This window comes from Schistocerca nitens, chromosome 9 (genome assembly GCF_023898315.1).
Source record: "Schistocerca nitens isolate TAMUIC-IGC-003100 chromosome 9, iqSchNite1.1, whole genome shotgun sequence".
NCBI classification, from domain to species: Eukaryota; Metazoa; Arthropoda; class Insecta; order Orthoptera; family Acrididae; genus Schistocerca; species Schistocerca nitens.
The window spans coordinates 423672219-423690387 of record NC_064622.1 but is presented as its reverse complement, the minus strand read 5'-3'; the positions used below and the strand labels follow the sequence as shown (position 1 = coordinate 423690387).

General features: G+C 42.1%; 1 protein-coding gene across 5 annotated transcripts in view; it reads left to right on the top strand.

Moving 5' to 3' along the window:
• Window positions 1-18169, top strand: part of LOC126202964 (transcription initiation factor TFIID subunit 1-like) — a 184793-nt gene that overhangs the window by 19464 nt on the left and 147160 nt on the right. Inside the window, exon 2 of one of the 5 annotated variants that reach the window (XM_049937099.1) lies at window positions 1568-1606. The exons of the other annotated variants lie outside the window; for them this stretch is intronic. The gene's annotated coding sequence lies outside the window, so the exon portion shown is untranslated. The remainder of the gene's footprint in view (window positions 1-1567; window positions 1607-18169) is intronic. 5 annotated transcript variants of the gene reach the window in all.

Genomic DNA, 18169 nt, shown 5'->3' with positions numbered 1-18169 from the left:
GGTACTCACAGCTTTACTTCTGCCAGTACCTCGCCTCCTACCTTCCAAACTTTACAGAAGCTCTCCTGCGAACCTTGCAGAACTAGCACTCCTGAAAGAAAGGATATTGCGGAGACATGGCTTAGCCACAGCCTGGGGGGATGTTTCCAGAGGCTTTCTGGAGGCTATTTACAATTTGTACAGATACCACTGCAGTTATAAGAGCGGAGGGACATGAAGGGAAGCAGTGGTTGGGAAGGGAGTAAGACAGGGTTGTAGCCTATCCCCAATGTTACTCAAGCTGTATATTGAGCAAGCAGTGAAGGAAACAAAATAAAAATTTGGAGTAGGTATTAAAATCCATGGAAAAGAAATAAAAACTCTGAGGTTTGCCGACAACACTGTAATTCTGTCAGAGACAGCAAAGGACCTGAAAGAGCAGTTGAACGGAATGGACAGTGTCTTGAAAGGAGGATATAAGATGAACATCAACAAAAGCAAAACTAGGATAATGGAATGTAGTCGAATTAAATCAGGTGATGCTGAGGGAATTAAATTAGGAAATGAGATACTTAAAGTAGTAAATGAGTTTTGCTATTTTGGGAGCAAAATAACTGATGATGGTCGAAGTAGAGAGAATATAAAATGTAGGCTGACAGTGGCAAGGAAAGCGTCTCTGAAGAAGAGAAATTTGTTAACATCGAGTATAAATTTAGGTATCGGGAAGTCATTTCTGAAAGTAGTTGTATGGAGTGTAGCCATGTATGGAAGTGAAATGTGGACAATAAATAGTTTAGACAAGAGAGAATAGAAGCTTTCGAAATTTGTGGCACAACTTCACTAGAAGAAGGGATCGATTGGTAGGACATGTTCTGAGCAATCAAGGTATCACCATTTTAGTATTGGAGGGCAGGGTGGAGGGTGAAAATCATAGAGGGAGACCAAGGGATGAACACACCGAGCAGATTCAGAAGGATGTAGGTTGCAGTAGGTACTGGGAGATGAAGAAGCTTGCACAGGATAGAGTAGCATGGAGAGCTGCACCAAAACAGTCTCTGGACTGAAGACAAGAGTAGAGTTTACTAGAAATGCAGGGTTATAAGCAATAAACAAATTTAAGATTTTTTTTAAAGTTCTTATTTCTGTCCTAGTTTTCTTTTGGTAGCTGAAGTAGCTTCATAAATTTAGTGACCACTGCTGTACGCTTTTCCATGAATTTCAATTCTCAAAGATGCGGATCGGTAATGCTCCTTTGTGCTCACATGCAACATGTATCCACTTTTCATTTCATTCATGTCTTGGTTTTCTCCAATCTTTCAACGTCCAATAAGGAATGTGTTTGGTTCATCTACCATTCATTCAGTTGGTTACTTGATCCACCTACCTACCGCCATTTAATTTTCATTATAGTCTTAGCGGTTCTCTACTTCATTTGTTCATTTTGTGTCTTATCTTGCAATTGCCAACATAATTTCTTGATCATTTACTTAGCAAAACCAGTGTTTGAATGGTTTTCACATTAAAAGTCATAGTGGCACTGCCAGAAGTTAAAATCACAATGCAAACTGACTACAAATTTCCGTTTCAGACCTGTTGGAAGCTTTGTGTTGAAGCGCTCCAAGCTGAGGTATTGTTTATTTCTTTTACTGTACATTCAATTTTGATCTCTATCTGCCCTAAGTTACAAAAATATTATGGAAAGAAAGGTGCTACTCACCATGTAGTGCATATGCTGAGTCGCAGGTAGGCACAACAGAAAGACTGTCACAAATAAGCTTTCAGCCAGCACAGTCTTTGTCGAAAATAGATGAGAAACACCCACACATGCAAACACAAATCACACACACACAACTGTAGTCTCTGGCAACTGAAGCCACAGTAGCATATCTGCTATATGGTAAGGAGCAACTTTCCTTTCATAATATTGTTACATTCCAGCCTGGATTTCCCATAGTTTGACGAAATTACAAAAAATTATTAACAGGTTGGGTAATATCATTGTTACTTTATTGAGCTTCCCGTTGGTGTATTTCTTGTACACAAGTTTAATGTTATGATAACTGGCTTTCAGGCATGTTTTCAAACTTGCTCTGTTAAACTCTTCCATCCGTTGTTCACATTTATCAGGAGAGAATGTTGTGATCGTCTAAGGAAAAAGAAAGGTAGTTGTGATTCTGATGTTTTCTATTAACATGTATACCTTCTTCATCTGCACTATTTTAAAATTGTAAAAACTTTATTGAGGACGCCAGAGAATAGTTTTAAGGAATCTCCTTATCTGAATGCTGTTTTGATTATCAGTTTCTCTCTACTATGACGAAGTCTAATGGAAACCATTAGCTGCCTCTCAGTGAATACTCTAGAGGTTGCTACAGAAGTTCTCTGTTACAGTCACCTTGGATTATTTTGGTTAAGTCAAGATGTATTTTGAGTGTGAATTGTTCCGAAGTGTGGTTAGTGAATTGTTCCCAAACATGATTAGCAGCCCACCTCCAGTCAGAAACTGTGTGGACTTTCATCAGTAAGCAGCACTGTGCCAAGTCTAAGAGATACTAAGTATGTCATTAAGTTAATGTTCTTGCTTGTCAGTCACCTACAGTGTTGGTAGGGTCCGTAGGAAGGATGAAAAGTTTGAACCTTGATGCCAACCCTCTCCAAACTTATGTGCAGCAGTGTTGCAGTCACTGATAGGAAGTCGTCTTTACACTCTAGCTGAAGAATTAGATGCGACCCACCAGATTATCAACTTAGTGCCACACTGTGCATTTGGATTCAACCATTGTTAGCATCATATGAACCGGAAAAACTGTATTTAGGATGGGGGTCATTAAGAAACCCAAACGTATCCAATCAAATAATTTCACACATGCTTGTTGACATTTCATTCTCCAGATTTATCATACTATTCATAGGCTGACCATAGAACCCCACTTTATGGTATTGCTATGACTGCCTTTGGTTCAGATGGATCACTAAACAGTGCAAGAGATTGACCAGATGCTCTAAAAGTGGTTCAGTTTTGCAGTGCTCCTGATATTAAATCTGCCAATCGCAAAGATTAAAATTTCATGCACCATATAAGAATAATCACTAAGGAATTTAATATTCACAAAATCCATTATAAGAAAGTGTGGCCTTCCAACTAGCAGCCAAATGTCAGCTGCCAGACTTGAAATATAGTGTCAAAAATGGTTCCCACCTATGCGGTGACCACTGCCACTACTTAACTGCACTGCAAACAATATAGAAGCATGACTGTGGGAGTGCACGATTCAGTGCTATGGATTTCCTGCATAAGAGAAAGTGAGATGAATAGTGTAATTAAGAATTAGGATGATAAACAGTATGCATTTCACAATTTATCTTTGCTTCTTATTCTGGACTGAAGCTTGCACAGTGTTTACCAGTCTGCCACCTCTGACCGATGTCCCTGACACTTCCCACTTCGTCTTTGTCTGCCCTCGTTCTCACTAAAGGTTACTCTCTCTCATCTTTTGGAGTCTTGAGTGACATGGCATTCCTTTTCTAACATCCCATAGCAAGTGGCTCCCCCCCCCCCTCCCCGCCCCGCCCCAGTGAATGAACTATTAGTTCTGAAAACCAAGTAATGTGTCCCTTTTGCTTTTATATACACTGATGGAAAAAAATCACAACACTAAAAAAAATTAATGTAGAGTATTGAAATTTTGGGGATACATTTGTCTAGGTAACATATTTAAATGATTAACATTGCAAGAACACAGGTTAATGTTAGTGTGAGATAAGCCATTGAAAATGTGGAATGCTGGTACATTAGTAAAAGTTGTAACTGCCAGAATGTTGAATGTAAGAATGCAAATGTGCACACATGTTGTAAAGGTGTCAGATATCAGCTTATGGGATGGAGTTCCATGCCTGTTGCACTTGGTCGGTTGACACAGGAATGGTGAATGCTGGTAGTGTATGATGCTGGAGTTGTCACCCGATGATGTCCCATGTGTGCTCAGTTGGAGACATTGTGTGATCAAACAGGCCAAGGCAGCACGTTGACTCGCTGTACAACATACTGGGTTACAAGAGCAATATATGTTACCCTGTTGCAAAACATCTCCCAGCATGCTGTTCATGAATGGCAGCACAACATGTCAAATCACCAGTTTCATATCAAATTTGCAGTCAGGGTGCATGGGATACTCGTGTGAGTGCTCCTGCTGACTTAACAAAATCACATCCCATACTGTGTTTCCATGTGTAGCACCAGTGTATCTAGCACACAAACGGGTTGGTTGCAAGTCCTCAACTGTCCTTTTTATCAGATAGAAACGTGTTGCAAACAGACTATTTTCCAGATAGTAAATTCCAGTGTAAAATAACAAGCAGACAGAGTGTAGCTTTGGGAGGTAAAATTCCAAGTCTTGCCAATAGAAACACTTAAAATCAAAATACAACAATAACAATTCCTAGTTTTTAGAACTTTTTTGTTTCTCCCTCAGTGGGAAAAGTTTTCTCAACTGACTTGCATTTTGATAGAATTAAAAAGTTAGGTACTTTAATTCATCTTATAAACAGCTGTTGTAATATAACATTATTTTAAATGTTATGTAATTAGATAGCCAAAAAGTTTACTCACCAACTGGGGACAGGAGAATACACATATAAAGGCATTTAAACTAGCAAGCCTTCAGAACCAGTGGCCTTCTTGGGGAAGAGTTGAAGGGGAAGGAAGACAACTGGCGAGGTATACGAAAAGGGGACAGTCCAGAAAAGTCACCCAGAACTCCATTTCTGGGTAGACTTAATGGGTAGGATAAGAAGGAAAGACTGATTGTTGGAGACTGCACCAGATGAGATTGAAAACCTGATGGTAATGGCACAAGACAGAGATTACTGCAAAAACATAATGCACGATCTAATAAGAGCAGAAAACTAAACACATTGTATGTGAGAGAGGTGAGAGGTAGGAGGGGAGGTTGGCAGGGAAACATAGGCAGGTCAGAAATGAAGGATATAGCAAATTGAAAGGGATTGAAGAAAGGACTAGTTGCTGTGAAGAAATGCTGAAATCAAAGAAATTGATGTAGATTAAGGCCAGGTGGATGGCAAGAACCAAGGAAATGTAATGTCAGTTCCCATATGCAGAGTTCTGAGAAACTGGTGTCTGGGAGAAGAATCCACATGGCACATCTGATGAAACGGACAACGAAGTCATGACTGTCATGTTGCAGAGTATCCTCTGCAACAGGATATTGTGTGCTGTGAGTATACACCATCTGCTCAAAATGGTTCAAATGCCTCTGAGCACTATGGGACTCAACTTCTAAGGTTATCAGTCCCCTAGAACTTAGAACTACTTAAACCTCACTAACCTAAGGACATCACACACATCCATGCCCGAGGCAGGATTCGAACCTGCGACCATAGCAGTCGCGCGGTTCCAGACTGTAGCGCCTAGAACCGCTCGGCCATCCCGGCCAGCCACCATTTGCCTATGCCCATTCACCCTAACCGTTAATTTACCTATTCAAAAGACTAAATAGCATCTGCATAACACCTGGTACGTGACATGACGTTTGATAGGTGGCTCTCCCTTTGATAGTACTGGGTGATCAAAAAGTCAGTATAAATTTGAAAACTTAATAAACCACGGAATAATGTAGGTAGAGAGGTAAAAGGTGCACAAAATGTCCGACAAATGGCGCTGGACAGCAGAACGTCAAGTGACCGTACATGACAATCGTGTATAAAAGGAGCTGTAATGAGAATCAGATGCACCTGCAGTCGCAGCATGTTGACGTTACCTAAAAAGGCGCTTTTAGTGAAGCTGCATTATCAGAATGGGGAATGTGCTAGTTCAGCGTTACGATCCTATCGCCATAGGAAGGGGATTCGAACGGGTAAAGGTCCGTTGAGAAATGCAGCTGTGGCGAGAATGATTTCGAAGTTCGAAACCACGGGTTGTTTAGACGATAGACCCCGTAGTGGCCAACCGAGCACAAGGTGTAATGATGCTGAAACAGTTCTGGAAGAAATGGAGACTAGTGGGTTCGTCTATGCACGGGGAAGTCAGTGCTCGTGCAGTCACACGTCGCACTGGCATTCCATACACTACTGTTTGGTTGACACTGAGGCGTACCCTCCGATGCTATCCGTACAAAATCCATCGGCATCATGAACTGCAGTCACAGTCGCAGCATGTTGACGTTACCTAAAAAGGCGCTTTTAGTGAAGCTGCATTATCAGAATGGGGAATGTGCTAGTTCAGCTTTACGATCCTATCGCCATAGGAAGGGGATTCAAACGGGTAAAGGTCCGTTGAGAAATGCAGCTGTGGCGAGAATGATTTTGATTTAGTGAAGCGGAGGGCATTTGTGATGTGGGCGTTTCAAAAGATGGCGGAAGATGACGATTGGTTGAGTAACGTGTTGTGGACCGACGAAGCTCATTTCACGCTCCGAGGGTCTATCAACGCCCACAACTGCAGAATTTGGGCTACCGAAAATCCTAGAACTGTTGTGGAAACTCCATTGCACGACGAGAAAGTCACGGTATGGGTTGGATTTACCACATCTAACGTTATCGGGCCTTTTTTCTTTGAGGAAATGCGTGATTCTGTTTTTGTAACTGCTACCGTGACGGGTGAGAGGTACGCCGATATGTTACAGAATTTCATCATCCCCAGCCTGGTTGATAAACACCTTCTGGAACGTACGATGTTGATGCAGGATGGCGCTCCACCCCATATTGCTAGACGCGTGAAAGATCTCTTTCACGTGTCATTTGGTGATGATCGTGTGCTCAGTCACCACTTTCGTCATGCTTGGCCTTGGCCTCCCAGGTCCTCAGAACTCAGTCCATGCGATTATTAGCTTTGGCATTACCTGAAGTCGCAAGTGTATTGTGATCGACCGACATCTCTAGGGATGCTGAAAGACAACATCCAACGCCAATGCCTCACCATAACTCCGGACATGCTTTACAGTGTTGTTCACAACATTATTCCTCAACTATAGTTATTGTTGAGGAATGATGGTGGACATATTGAGCATTTCCTGTAAAGAACATCATCTTTGCTTTGTTTTACTTTGTTATACTAATTATTGCTATTCTGATCAGATGAAGCGCCATCTGTCGGACATTTTTCGAACTTTTGTATTTTTTTGGTTCTAATAAAAGCCCATGTCATTCCAACCATGTGTGTCAATTTGTACCTCTCTGTCTACATTATTCCGTGATTTATTTAGTTTTCATATTTATACTGACGTTTTGATCGTCCGGTATATGTTTACCCAGTTGCAGGGCTGGCACAATTGATGGTAGGAGAGTGCATGGGACAAGTCTTACGGCAGGGGTGGTCACAGAGGCAGGAGCCATAGGGTAGGGACATGGAAGCAGAGGGAGCACATGGTCTGACAACGATATTGTGGAGATAGGGAGGGCATTGAAAAGCTATTCTAAGTGTTGTGGACAAAATGTCATTCAGAATGGACTTCATTTCAGGGCATGATTTGAGGAAGTGATGTCCTTGTCAAAGTAGCTGGTTAGTACGTTCAAGACCAGGATAACACTTGAGTGACACGAGGTGTAATCCTAAGCTGTTTTTTGGAGAGATCAGCAGTACCAGGATTGAATGTGATGGATTGGGAAATCTGCTTTTGAAGTAGATTGGGCTAATTACCAATGGTGGTTTATTGGTGTAAAGAGTCTGCATCTGAACAAATATGTTTATGTCGAACGCCCATGCTGTATGGGAGGATGGGAAAGAATGTTTGACAAGGAAATGATGGCTATTGTTAAATGTAAGAACTATTTGTTAGTTAATGTGAACAAAAGAAGTGTGTTTCCTGACCTTTAGTGAGAATGAAATCAATGTCAAGGAATGTGGTGTGGGATTCGGAATGAAATTTGATTTGAAGGAGAGATTCCAAAAAATTTAACAGGTTAGCCTCACCATGACTTCATAAGGCAAAGATGTCATCAGTGTATCCAAACCAAAGCAGGGGCAGAAGGGCGTATGGACCACAGGAAAGCTTCCTCCAAGTGACTCGTGAAAAGGTTGACATAGGAAGGAACCATCCCAGTTCCCGTGGCTGCGCCTCTGATTTTTTTGTATGTCTGTCCCCAGAGGTAGAGTAGTTGTTGGTAAGAATAAAGTTGATTAATGTAAGAAGGATATCGTAGGTTTGGAATCAGGTGAACACAACCTGAGGAAGTGTTCAGCAGGAGACACACCATGTGTGTGGGGGGATGTTGGTACAGTGGAAGGTGACAATAATGGTGGTGGGAGTGGGATGGGCCCAGATTTCAGACGATCTGGGAAACGGTTGGTGTCATTAATGTAGGAGAAAAATCTTTGTCTTTGCACGTGTCGATCAACTAAGGGTTATATCTGTTTGCTGGGTGATTTGAAGCCATCAGCTATGGGACAGCCAGGGTTATAGAGCTTGTGGATCTTAGTAGGAAAGTAACATATGGGGGCGGGTGATATGGGTGGGGGTAAGAAGTTCAATAGATTGAGTTGTTAGTCATTGTGAAGGGCCTGAGGGATCTTGATGGCTGATGCTGTATGTAGAAGTGTCTTACAGCTGACATAGACCTTTGCTTATGTTCTCCCATCAGCCAAGTACCACAGTGGTAGATCCCTTGTATGCTGGGAGAATTTGATAGTCATCAGTTTTTAGGAAATGAAGAGCCTGGATGTCTGCAAAGGACTGGTCAGAGTCATGTTGTAGGGACCTGGGGAAGGGCTGTGAAGCGATGCTAGATGCGTGGAATTCTTGAAGTGCTTGTAAGGGATGATTTTAGAGGTGGTGGTTATGGATTAAGTTGAAGTTGGGATTGTGGTCAGAACTTTTCAAGACATGGGTCAGTGTCAAGTTTTCTGTTGGGAAGGTTTTGAGGTTAGGCTGCATAATGGTATTTCCACTTGACATTACATGTGGAGGAAAGTAAATCATGAACGAAGCCCACGTGATTAAATGCAGGTTTAGGCCAGAAAGGGAGACTCATGGACAATGCAAGTAATTCAGGAGATGAGAGTGCCTTAGATAAGAGGTTGAGAACACTGTACTGTTGCGACGGTTCTTGTGATCATTTGTGAGGTATCTTAGGTCTGGGAGGTAGTGGTGAAGACAAGGGATGTTAAAGAGTTTGGCCAAGCTTGGTTTGTAGGAGAGAAGTGGCGGTTGATGATATGGTTGTTTAGAAAGCTGCATTGGCACAGGAAGGGAAACACCAATGTTGAAGCAGCTTAGGAGGAGATTGAATTGCTTTTTGAGGTGAAGTTTGGCTTGTTGTTCCATGAAGTTAGCTTGGCGGATGATACCATCCAAGGAAACATGAGGGACAGATAACTGCAGGACTTTGTGGAAGGAGCAAAGTCTGTTGGACTGGAAATTTGGCAGATGAGGCACGTAAAGGAACTGTAAAAGAGATAGGCATAGAGTAGGATTACATCCAGAAACAGAGACTTCCAGTGTCAGACCTTTGAGTGTAACAAGCAGGTTTGATAGGAAATATGTAAATATGTGATGGAATTCAGCATGGTAAAAAGGAGGGTTGGGAGTGTTAGGGATGAGTGTCAAAAAAAGAAGCAGAGGACAGAAAAAGATAGAAAAATGGAAGAAAAGCAAGAAAAAGGATTCAAAAAATTCAGACATGGGTTAAGTAATGAGTAGGTGAGCATTTCTTGCCAGAGAAGTGGCCTATATGGTAAGAAAAAAATATGATTTGAAAGGGGGGGAGGGATGGTTGCAAAAGTCAGAAAAACAGACAAAATTTTGAAAACAGGGCAAACAGAAAGAGGAAGTTATTGAAGAAAATGTAATCTACTGTGTTTGGCAAATAAAACAATGCCGTGCAGGAGACAGCAGTAAAAGTCAATCAAGAGTTGTTGGTGAAAAACAAACACAAACAATGTGAATGAATTGTGTACAAGCAAGGTAGGTGGAGAGTGGAAAAAGAAAAATGCTGTCAAATTCTCAAGTAAATCTGTGAGAGATGATCAAGAGCAGGCCCTGCAGTGTAGTGAACGGTAAACAAAGTGTTATATGCCAAGCTTTTGATACTGTGGATCATACAATTCTGTTGCATAAATTAGAAGCATATGGGATGAGAGGAGTAGCCTTGCAACTTCTAATCTCATATTTGCAAGACAGGAAACAGTGTGTCAAGCTGACTTATGAAAGAAATGAACAGTTGGTAACACCCAAATCAATCCACAAGATACTTCACTGTGGTGTGCCCCAGGGAAGTATGTCAGGGTCTTTTCAGTTTCTTGTGCACATTAATGATTTAATTGAACCCCAAAACTGCAAGGTTGTAAGCTGTGCTGACGACACATCTTTTGTCAGCTGGGGCCATGATATGCAAACTACTGCAAACAGTAGTGAACCAATTCTAATTTTCTGTCAAGCTATCTTACTGCAAATAAGCTACTCATAAATAAAGAGAATACAGTGACAATGCAGTTTGCGCTAAGCTATAGTCAGAGCATAAATAGAAATCTATTCACACCTCCATTGGCCCTTTGCTACACAAATTATTTGGTATAATTGTTAACAAATGCCTGTCAAGGAAAGAATGTAACAATATGAAAAGAATCGTTGCTACTCACCATATAGCAGACATGCTGAGTCGCAGACCAATTTTGTAGGAAAATGAGTATAAATGTGTATCTACTGAAAAGGGTCACAGCCTACTGAACCATGATAGCATGCAACAAATGTACTGAAGAGAGTTACATCTACATCTTCTGTATGGTATTGAGATAGGTGTTGGGGCACCAGCTGTCTGTACAGAGAGGCTCTTCAGACTACAAAAAAAGGCAAGGTAAACAGAAGAGTGCCTTGTAGAGAAATCTTCAGAAGATATAGAATGCTAGAAATCTTCAGAAGATATAAAATGCTAACCATATTACAGAGATGCTGAGTCGCAGATAGGCGCAGCAAAAGATTCTCACAATTATAGCTTTCCGCCGTTAAGGTCTTTGTCAACAATACACACACATGCAAACGCAGCTCGCACACACAACTGCTGTCTCAGGCAACTGAAACCATACTGCGAGGAGCAGGACCAGAGCATGATGGGAGTGGCAACTGGGTGGGGGTACAGAGGAGGTTGGGATGGGGAGGGGGAGGGACAGTATGTTGTTGTGGCGGACAGTGAAGTAATGCAGTTTAGATGGAGGTGGGGGGGGGGGGGGGAGCTGTCATTTCACCACCACACCCAGTCTTTTTATTTCTTTCCATTTCCGCCACACACCCCATCCCCCCACCCCCACCTGTTCCCCCCTCTCCCCTGCCCACTGTCTAAACTGCAGCACTTCACTGCCCTGTCCGCGACCCCCACCATACTATTCCTCCCCACCCCGGCCTCCTTCATTTTCTGACCTGTCTGTTTTTCCCTGCCCACCTCCCCTCACACCTATCACCTATATCGCATACAGTGCTCCAACAAATTGTCCTTCTCATCCCATCCAGTAAGTCTACCCTGACCCAGGCTTCTGGGCGACTTTTCTAAACTTCCTCATTTCCTATACCTCACCACTTGTTATCCTTCATCCCTCTTCCTTCTGCTTCAACTCTTCTGCCAGAAGAAGTAGCCATTGGCTCCAGAAGCTCGCAAATTAAAATTTTTTTTATGTGTGTTCTCCTGTCACTTGCTGAGTAGGTTTTTGTATCCATCCTATTTTCAAAAATTGATTATTTTCATTGGTGTATTAATCCATATAACCATTCAGACAGTGTTTCCACTAGTAAGACTGCAGTTGCTACTGACATTGTTTCTAAAATCACATCAACTGAAACACTTCATGCAAAATATTGGGCATGGAAGCAGATTGTACGTTAAAATCAGCAGCTTGAAATCTCTAGTGAAGCACACTTATTGCACAAATAAGTTTTCTGTTTGTGCTTCATTGTGAAATTTATACTGCCCGACAGAAGGTGAAGCACACACGCACTGATTCATTTGGAAAGAGTGCAACAATGCCGTTGTATCCACTCCTGAGACAAGCTAGCCCAAAACTTTTTGAATGGTCCTTCCATTCCCTGTATACCGGCACTGGAATAGAGTTGATGTCCGAACTGGTCCAACACAGGTTCTGTAGAGGACACATCTGCGGATCTTGTTGGCTATAGGAGTACCTCAACATCATAGAGACATGCCATGTGTGGATGGGCATTTTCCTGTTGAAAAATGGCACCATGATACTGTCGCAGGAGAAGTTAAAGATGGCGGTGCAGGATGTCTGTCACACTGTTATGCTGTCAGTCAGTCCAGCTGAGACTAAAAGTCATAGCCAACATCTCGAATAGGACCTCTCCCTAGGTCACTGTCATATTCACCAACAAAGCTCATCCTGGGTAGTCCAGAACTGTGTTTCATTGTTGAACACAACGCGATATAACTCATCAGCAGTCGATGCTACTAGGTCATGGCACCACATCAGTTTCAGCCATTTGTATTGTGATGTTAATGGCAGTCTACCCGAAGTACAGTAATTCTCTGTCCAGCTGCTGCTAGTCTCCAACCAGAGGTGCAGGATTACACAGTATGTTGCACAGAGTTCATTACTTGTTCTCAGATGGAGGGTGCATATGTGGACGGTTTACAAAGTGCTCGGAGCACTTGTGGTGGTCGCCTATGGTCGATCAATACCTTGATAATGAATGGGTCAGTCTGCACATTCCCATACAGTCCAACATCTGACCACTATCACTTTTAAACAATCCGCAAATCTCGATACTGCACGATTCGACCAGCTGGCTGAATGCAGACCCATAATGAGACTCCTTTCAAACTCTTCAGAAGCTGAAAACACTCTCTCAAATGAGTATACGGCATCTCATTGGGCTTCTCAGTGATCACTGAACATCTGATGCTGTCCACACCCCTGATATATTGTACCGAGTCTGGTAATAATGCTGATCCTTTCTTATGCCCATTCTATCTGTCACAGACAAAGACAGTCAGTGCCTTCACTGAAAAATGTTTGTGGTTGCCTGTTGAACCATAATTGTACCTGGACCTGTTGCTCTTCTTCCAATTCAGATTGATGGCCACAAATGTAGGCTCCAGAAATATAGAAATAATGTGGGGAGAAATCAGTATTACAGGGAGGATGTGTAAGGGCCTCTCAGTGAAACTTCTGCGGTGTAGTCAAAACAACCCTGGCAGCATGTGGGTGGCCATTATCCGGCAACAAAATGATGCTGCCTGTCAACAGTGCTGGATATTTGGACTTGAGGGGGCACTTCAGTTTTTGCATACTGTCTACATACTGCTGTGTGTTAATTGTGGGGCTGTGTTTTCAAAAGTCGATGAGCAGTGTAACCTTGCAGTCAAAGAAAAAGGTCGTGCTTGCATTGCCATTTCAGATGCTTGCCCTCCGTCTCTAAATGGTGATACCATGTTACGACATTACAGGACAGAACATGACATTCTTCTTCCTGATACTGTTCCAGGTCCTGCAGTGATGTTGACATTCTGTTCCTTCATCAGGCTATGGGAACTCCACTATGCTTAGATTTTCCAGAACTTAAGATGCTCTGTCACAATAGCATGAGCAGTACCTTGACTGATAAAATATGAGAATGCAGGATTTCTCAGCGAATCTCAATGACAAAATCTTCTCAAGTTGACAGCCGAGTCAATGCATTGTTCTCCAGCAGTGTTTCAGCAAGTTCCTTACTTGCCGTCTTCAGGCAAAGATGGTGACTTAGTCTGAAGATGGCAAGTAAGAAACTTGCTGAAACGTTGCTGGAGAACAACGCTTTGACTCACCTGTCGACCCTAGAAGATTTCATCAACATGAGCCAAATGTCTTCTGCCATCAGTCATTTCTGTTGGCATCATTCACTGTAGCAATGGCAGAAGGAGTAATGATGCAATGAGCCTATCCTGGCTGGTCACTGTCTTTTACTGAAACCCTGATCTTTTTGAAAATGTTTATTCCAGGTACATGCACGTGACATGCTGTGTTCACCATACACAGCAAACATTTAGGCATGAACTTCACTTCCTGACACTACTTCTGCACAACACATCTAGAATAGTTTTCCATCGACCTCCCAATCTCCGCAATATTCTTCTCAGACCCTATGCTCCTTCTGCACCATACCCTATGGCTCCTACCCCTGTGACCATACCCACTGCAAGACTTGCTCTATGCACCCTCCTACCACCACCTATAGCAGCCCTGTAACTGGCAAAACATATACTATCATAGGAGTTCCACCTGCAAAACGACACATCATATACCAGCTGTTATGTAAATACTGTTTGGCCTTCTACATCAGCATGACTACCCCCAAATTATTAATAAGGATGAATGGGCATAGGCAGAAGGTGTATACTGTCATCATGAAAAATCCTGTTTGAGAGCATGCTCTGCAACATAACTGTCATGACCTTGGTATCTGTTTCATCAGATGAGCCATGTGGATTCTTCCCCCAGACACCAGTTTCTCAGAACATCACAGGTGGGAACTAGCACTACAATATGTCCTTGGTTCTCACCAGCCACCAGGACTTAATTTACATTAATTTCTTCCATCTCAGCATTTCTTCACTATGACCCCTCTCTGCTTACTCCATTTTAGTTTTCTACATCTTTCACCGCCTGCCTCTGTTATGCACAATGCACTTAGCTTTTCACTCTTATTAGCTCATGTGTGATGTGTAAGCAGTAATCTCTGTCTGCATATTAACCTGTCTTGAACCTTTAACCTCTCAGGTTTTCAAATCTCGTTGGATGCAGTCCCCAACAATCAACCTTTCCTTCTCATCCCGTATGGTAAGTCTCCCCTGATTCGCTGTTCTGTGTGACTTTCTCAAAATCTGCCCCTTTTCCTAGACCTCTCCAGTCATTTTCCTTCGCCGCTCTTCCTTCCCCTTTAATCCTTCTGCCTGGAGGAGCCACTGGCTCCATAAGGTTGTGAATTACAACCGTCTTGTATGTGTGTGTTCTGTCGCCACTTGCTGAGCAGATTTTTTTATCTATCTAATTAAATCATTATATAAATATAATAGAAAGAAACATTCCACATGGGAAAAATATATTTAAAAAAAGATGCTGTGACTTACCAAACGGGAAAGCGCTGGTAGTTAGACACAATAAAAAACACACAAACACACACACAAATATCAAGCTTTCGCAACCCACGGGTGCTTCATCAGGAAAGAGGGAAGGAGAGGGAAAGACGAAAGGATGTGGATTTTAAGGGAGAGGGTAAGGAGTCATTTCAATCCCGGGAGCGGAAAGACTTACCTTAGGGGGGAAAAGGGACAGGTATACACTCGCACACACACACATATCCATCCGCACATATACAGACCTCTATCTACCAGTGCTTTCCTGTTTGGTAAGTCACAGCATCTTTTTTTAAATATATAAATCATTATATAGTCTGTTTCATTTTCATTTGACTGCCTGTTATGTGTACCTGCCAATTGTGTGTACAGGATTGCCACAGGTTCGGGAAATCAGGGAATTTCAAACACATCAGGGAAATTTGAAAGAACACTGGAAAAATCTCGTTTCTGTCTCAGTAGGTGAAATGGTTTGTTTACTGAGGTGTCATGCATCGTCGCTGGCTGGGTGCAGCTGAGCACGAGCACTGCTTCCCTACTCCCTCATTACTACTGCTTCTCTCCTTCCTACCAGTCTCCTCATCTTGCAGTCAGTGCTGCCACCACTTCTTGGCGGTAGCGTAGCAGCTGCTGACCAGAGGCACAATAATCTTTTCAAAGTTTCAGAAGACTGTCTCCATGACTTTATTGGCTGACGGTGCAACTTTGAACTTTTCTTCTGAGGGGAGATGGTGTGGTGCCACTCATGGATTGCAGCTTGTTTCCAATTCAAAGAAATGAACCTGTATTTCATTGACTGTGAGGATGTTTTACAAAAAAATTGTCACAATCAGCCTCGTAATGTGCAAGTAATTCCACACAGATGGTCCTTAATTTCTCTTTATGGGCTTGTGTTGAGCGGCGAGAAACCCAGTGGCCACACCCCTTTGAGTACCCCAACAGGTGGACGAGCATGTCAGCACTACCAACAGAGACATCCAGTTGAGCAGTGAGATGTTTGATAGTGATCCATCGATCCTGTCAAAAATAAGAGCCTCTACATGTTCCAAAATTGCAGGAGTCATAGCTGTATGCGACTGGATTGCTTGCAGGAGATCAGACAGGTTTGTGCGGCCTTATTAAGATAATGACCCAAGTCTTCCCCACTGACTCAGTGCTTTTGTTCACTGCCAGTTCTCCATAGACATTCTGCAAGTGGCTATGAATATCTGTGATGCTCTGGTTTTCTGCCAAAAGAAACTCAATGACAGCTCTCTGCTTGGAATGCGTCTTTGTTACAGGTGCCGTTTTGAGGTTCTGTGTATAGTCTACCACCTATCGGAACTTCGTGAAACTGTAGTGGCTGAAGCAGGAATATTCCCCAATGTCCCATAGCAAATTCTGCATTTTTTCAACCGAAATTGGCTGATAAAACAAAAGTGTTGCATTACTTATTGAATGCCCCTTGTATAATATCCTTACAAAGTTTTTGGATTTGGCTCTGTTGATACAAATCCAATTGCTACATTCATACTACTCATTGATGAAAATGATGCCGAAGGCTACATGAAGTGTACATTTTGACTCTTTGCAAATTATTTAGCTATACTTCCTACATTGAAAAATACAGAAGGTAGGAATGGTAACTTCAAAACATCAGCAACCTCATTAATAAAAAAAAAATGTGAACTTTTAGTATCCATACAGAAAAATGAATGAGCAGCGAATTGTCTGATGATGTGTTGCACTTACCAGAGCTCGAAAATAACTCTGAGATCGGAACATTATGAACAAAAGCTAATGATATACTTCTTTTGGACCGGTAAGAGGAAACAGAGGGTGGTTGTTCAGGGTATTCATATATTCAAAGTACGAACTTCTAGGATATTCTCACACCATCATACTGGAGCTTTAGTGACCTGCCCATCATCATCCTGGAGTTTTAGTGACCTGCCCCATCCCTTTTAACATTTCCAACTTAATCCCTCTTTCCTTATCAAGAAAGTAATTAAAGCTGGTATAGTGTGTATACATTTATACGTGTCTATCAGTAGTACTTAACATTTCAGTTCATGGAGATAAGTGATGGCCAGGAGGTGCAGTTGTATCTGTGTTTCCACATTGTGTTATACAGCACAGTCCCGTTAATCCAAACATGAAAAACTGTGCAGTAAACTGCTGTACATACACACTATTTTAATTTACACAGTACAGTAAACATTATTAGAAAAAACATTAGGTTTAAGCAATGCATAACAATGAAAGAAAAGCTCTAAGACTTACTAAAATACAGCAGAAATTGTATCCCTACTTTCTAGATGACAAAAACTCAAGTCATTGTGTTTTGGCATAATGAAGACAGTCTGTTGTATGGCACATAGTTGCACCATCGTCTCATAAACAGTGGGCTGTTGCTCCAAATAACGTAGCATGAGGTCAAGGGCTTCTGCTGTGTCACTGTGTGGTACCATCTCTCCTTTGTCACTTTCATACTCATTGTCACTTCCATCACAGCAGTCCACTTCTTCCTTGTCTTGACTCACAGCAGCAACTAAATCAGCATCAGTAAGGTTCTGCAAGCAAGCCCCATCCGCTACCTTACACTCATCTATGTCTCCTTCACTAGCTCCTTCACATCCTGGGATTGTCTGTATCATTTGTAGTAGATTTTCCTTTTCATTTTCAACTAGGTTCTCCTGAAATTCAAGAGATGTCCACAGTTTTCCCCCTGATTTTCTCAGAGTATTTTCTAAAATAGTCTGCCATGCCTGAGCGGCCCAATAAACAACATCCTTCACATTGCTCTTTTCTATTTTGTCCACTAAAGGATTGCTGTCATCTTGGATCAGCCTTCTTAAATACTGTTTTCTGTAAATCAGTTTCAATGTTTGCAGTACCCCCTGGTCCATCAGCTGTGGAAGGGGTGTAACATTCAGCAGCAAAAACTTCGCCGCAATTTCTCCATCACATAAGATGGCACGTTATCAATCAAAAGGATTGCATGGGGAGACAAATGATTTTCCTTAGAGAACCGTCAAATAGAGGGAACAAACTGGCCGTGAAACGATTCTTTGAACAGCTTACCATCCATCCATGCTTTTTTCTGGTTGCGATAATATACGGGCAGGGACTTCATGTTGCA